The 4,912-nt window shown below is 41.1% G+C and overlaps 1 long non-coding RNA gene across 1 annotated transcript; it reads right to left on the reverse strand.

The window, feature by feature from the left end:
• Nucleotides 1-998: 998 nt before the first annotated feature.
• LOC103226691 (uncharacterized) lies at nucleotides 999-3,163 on the reverse strand. The gene is made up of 2 exons (XR_012090397.1): nucleotides 2,957-3,163; nucleotides 999-1,955 (listed from the first exon to the last, which is right to left on the reverse strand). It is a non-coding gene; the product is annotated as an uncharacterized lncRNA (long non-coding RNA).
• Nucleotides 3,164-4,912: the final 1,749 nt, after the last annotated feature.

Here is a 4,912-nt window from a genome sequence, read left to right on the forward strand (position 1 = left end):
TGGCCTTTAAGGCTTCTGCCTCAAACAGAAAGTCAAATCCAAATACAAATTTTTATACTGAAGTATTATTTTCTATCATTCTTCATCTTGTTTTCTAACCATTTAGCTTGAACATAAATATAAATATTTGTTGTCAGTGCGCAATTATATGCACTGTGAAGGATGCAAAGGAATTTAACATGTTCCTAGACTTCATAATTGGCATCAACTGACTCAGCAAAAGGGGAACTAAAGATGAGTTGCAAACCTAGGCCTTCATTCTTTACTTTTTGGTTCCTCTTTAACATTTTCCACTTTCCTACTAGCAGATTCTGACATCTGAGTCAAGATTACTTGTCTTTAATCATGTTAGTACTGACTCGATCTATTTATATGTAAGAGCAGCTAGCACTAATCGAGCTTCTACTATGTGCCAGGCGTTCATGTCACAAGCATAGACCATTCAGTTCTCAGAACCCTATTTAGTATTTTTTATCGTTCTCATTTTACAGATGAGAAAATTGAAGCCTACAGATTAAAGAACTACTGTGAGGTCACAGCCTAATGTCTCATGGCTAGGAAATAACATGTAGATACAAAGAGGGAGGTGCACTGAGATTTACATTTCTTCTAGCTGCTTGGAGTATTATCAGCTATGCTATGTTATTTTAAGATAATGCACTAGAGGGCGCTAAATACACAAGCTTTAACTGTTTTGATAATACAGTTCCCACAGTGGTAAAAGATACATAATTGGTAATGGATGCAAGCCAAAAAGGCCCTCCCAAAGAATATGATGCAATTTATGATAACTGAGAAGCTGTATTTCTGTCCCCTCAATTAAAAAAACCCCTCATTTTATATTGAGCAATATTTATATTTTGTCTGTAACTTCATATTGATTGCTATTCAAAGTACCTTTCAGTTAGAAGTTTAATTTTTCCTTGTTCTGCCTGCTGAATGACAAAGGGAAAGGGTAGCCTGGATGAAAATAAATTTTAAAAAATTGCACTGAGATAGACTGTATCTTTTAACTTTTATTTAGCAAAGTTAAACATACATATATTTTGAAAGAGAGAAAAAGAGGAACTCACCCAACCCTCATATCCAAGAGCTTAAAATCAAAGGAACTCAAGACCCATCCTCAACTTCAAATGCCAGTCATTATTTTAGAGGTAACTCAGATTTCTAAGTAATGCTTCTGTTTCTCGATTTATCAAATAGACATTACGTATTTTGTTTTCCTACATGAGAATTCAGTAGTTAATAGAATACCCATCTCTTATCAGTAACAAGGATTTACAAAATAACTTTTGTTTTTCATAATTACAAAAGCAATACATTATCATTGCAGAACATGTTTTTTTTTTTTAAAAAAGACAAAAAGTAACAAAACTCTCCATTATCCCAATAGGCAGAGGAAGTTATTACCATTTTAATGCATATCCTTAACATATACATGTAAAAGGTACATATACACATAAAAATGTTTAACAGAAACTACTTTGTACACAATATTTGAACTATATATGATCTTTGTCTTCTTTCATTTTCATTTTATTGTAGTATAATTTACACAAAATGCATAAATCTTAAACCTATAAATTTTTACATTATATAGAAATGTATAGTTATATACTCCATGCTCCCTCCCAATCAATGCTGCCTCAAAACGAACTGCTCTTCTAATTTTAGAGCTTAACTCTTCTCATCTCTATCACCACAGATTAGTTGTATTTTTAAGCTTCATGTAAAATTTTCCACGTCAACTTTGAAAACATGACAGTTAAAGTTCTAAGGAATCTCCAGTTCTCCAACTGGTGTGGGAATAAGATAATTTGACTCCACTGTGAATTGTGGTTACTGATGGTATCGCTGAGTCTGTTACAGGCCAACAAGAAACAGTCTGAAGGGCCAAGAATTTATGGCCCTGCAGGGATTGCAGAAAGAAACCAAACCCAAGTTCACAATTCAGCCTGGAAGGAGAAAGTTCTATTACTCAGTATCTCAAGACCAAGCAGATCATAAATGGTGTCACAAGTTTGCATTTTTTCCCCTGTGGAAGATAATAATCGTTTGTATGTTTAATTCGTTATCATCGCCTTATAAATTATCACCAGCACAGGTAACTACCAGTCATCAGTGCAACTTAAAACAACAGAACTAGCATTTCTCACTTGCTGTTTTTTAAAGACACCTCCCATCATCTACACCTGGTCCCCAAACCAGCTGTCCATGAGCAATGATGAATTAAAACGGGGGTGGGGGAGAAGGGGTGTAGGGCCCAAGAGATGGGAAGCATTATGGCTTGCTGTCAAGTGGCAGCCTAAGATGTACTTGGGAAGATGTTTCATATCCATTTTCCCTGTGAAATTAAAAATGTGATGCTACCAAACCTTTGCTTGTCCACCATCCTTAAGAGAATACTCATTCAGTACAAAACCCTGCAAAAAGGAGTGAGCCAATTTGAATAAAAGCGAAAACTTCTTAGGAATTAACAGCTCGAAAGGCTGCTTGAGAGATGGCAAACATATTGAGGAGTTCTCAAACAGCTGCTCTCTGATTACAGGTGGGAAAAGGCCATTCCCATGCCTTCTCCCACGGGCACTGAGAATCAAAGGCACTTTCCATATTTAACACGACTAATATGTCATTGGGCAAAGAGATACTCAATACATCTCCATAGCTTTTCCTTACTTTTACTTAAACCTTTATGTCGGATACTTTATGCCTAGTACTGTTCTAAGCGCTTTGCATGCATCATCTCATCAACCTAATAAAGCAGCTCGGATAGATTAACTTTTAAAATCTGGATACAGCTGGGTAAGGTGGCAGAAAAGTTGGAATTCAAATAAAAGCCAGTCCTACAGCAGGGCCATTATTGCTCCTGCCTCCCCTAGCTTGATCACGAAAAATGAGTGGTTCTTCCCTCTGGGCACACAGGACAATGGACATGCGGGCTGCTGTCAGGATTTACCCAAGATGGCCGCTGCGCTGGGCTTGGAGTGTGAGCTGACGGTGTCCCAGACAAAAAAGTCGAGAGTGGCAGCCGACTGCTTTTTTGGAGGCCAAGAGAGGAGAAAAGGGTTAAACGGAAAAGGGGAGTCAAGAGCAAGAGCAAGAATAGGACAAAAGAAAACCCCGACTCCCCTATCCGCAGAAAGCGCTGGGCGGAAGTGAGCTGGCCTAGGAAGCGCCCTGCGTGGAGGTAGGCCCGCGCGGCGGAAGTGCGTTTCTGAGGCTCCTCCTGTAGGCTGCGGAGGAGGGACTGAGCTTGCGCGGGGGCCAGCTGTCCTCTTTCTGATCCCGAAGACAGGATCGGATTATGGTTTGTTGCCGGTTAGCTCGGCCCTGGGGGTTTCCGGTCCCTGGAGACGAGTCGCACCCCTGCAGTTTACTGGGCGCTCTTCTGTAACCCGCTTTCCGACCCCGCCCGGGGTATTAAGACCCGGGCAGATAAGGCCCCTCTGTCCCTCCTAGCGGCCATCTCTCCTAGGCTGGAGGGCGGCGCCCCATATGACGCAGAAGGCGGCTAGGGATACGCCCTGTACCATGCCGGCCAGTCTGGATGCCCTAACGCCAGACCCCGACTCGCTCTGGCCAGCGGGCATGCGGCGCGTTTGCCCCCGCAGCGCAGCCGCCCACAACTCGCTCTTCCAGAGGAGGAGCTTACGTTCGGACTTCCTTGGTAGTTTACTAGGGCAAAGTACCACCACAACCCGAGCAAGCAAACCTCAGGGAGGGGGTTCCTTCTGTGTAAAGTGATCGGCAGGCCTTGCAGTGGATCTTCGGTATCCATGGTTATATACCAATCATTATCTTGTCTACCTCATTTGGACTGTGCAGAACGAGATGCCAATAATATATCACATTCACAGAAGGTCAAAACTGGGATACATATAACCTTTCTCTTAATTAGTCAGATTGACTTCAAAGGGGGCTCTCAGGGTTTCTTACTAAAGAAACATGCCTCCCCGTGGGTTTTCATCCGAGTCACTTATAAGTGAGCTAGTTTCTTCAACACCAATTGAGCTGGAAACTAGAATAACTGAAACACAACATATTCCCGTCCTGAACAGGGTGCTGAAATAAGTTACCAGCCTCATTACTTACCAGCCTTCTCTCAGAACCCTAACACCCCTTACAAGGGATTTCTAACTAGGAGTCCGTAGATAAAATTTAGAATGTGTGAGCATTATGTAATACACATGTAAAACATTGAGATGGGATCCACGGGCTTTTTGGGGCTGTCAAAAGGCCCACGGCACAAAAATAGTTAATCTGTATACTTGAGGGAAGAAAGAAGCATCTCTGGAAGTAACTCTTACTAAGCTCTAAGCTCATTCAGGCTTAATTTCTGGGAACTTTTAACAAATGAAGCTTATGGTCCTAGCCAGTAAGAACGACTGCTCACTCCAGAAATCATACTGAGATGTTGCCTTTCCCTATTTTCCACTCTCTACTGGCGCTCAGATGGTTGGTTCTTAGTTATACTTTGGTTTCATAAAATCATCAGAAAATGGAGACTTTTCATCAATCACGGCTTAATCTATACTTTGGGGGTGTTTAAAAGGTATATTCCTTCTGCACAAAGAACCTGGTTTTTCCATTTCTCTAAAGACTCCTTTCCAGCTATGACCAGGGTTCACAGGATGCTAATGTAATAGCCCATCAACAGTCATTTGAGAGTACCATGTTTGTTTATACTGAACCCACCATGCAGATACTTAACTACTTAGAAATTTTGGTAACTGCTAATCCTTTTCTCATTTTTAACTCATTGGCCAGGTGAATTCTCAGCACCCCCCCCCCCAAATTCTCCTACCTCCAACAATTAAACATCTTCATATATATATATAAATAGAGAGAGAGAGAGAGAGTTACCTTTAATCATGTAATTCAACAGGAATAGAGAGGACGGGGACTATGAAAT

This window comes from Chlorocebus sabaeus, chromosome 21 (assembly GCF_047675955.1).
Source record: "Chlorocebus sabaeus isolate Y175 chromosome 21, mChlSab1.0.hap1, whole genome shotgun sequence".
NCBI lineage: Eukaryota > Metazoa > Chordata > Mammalia > Primates > Cercopithecidae > Chlorocebus > Chlorocebus sabaeus.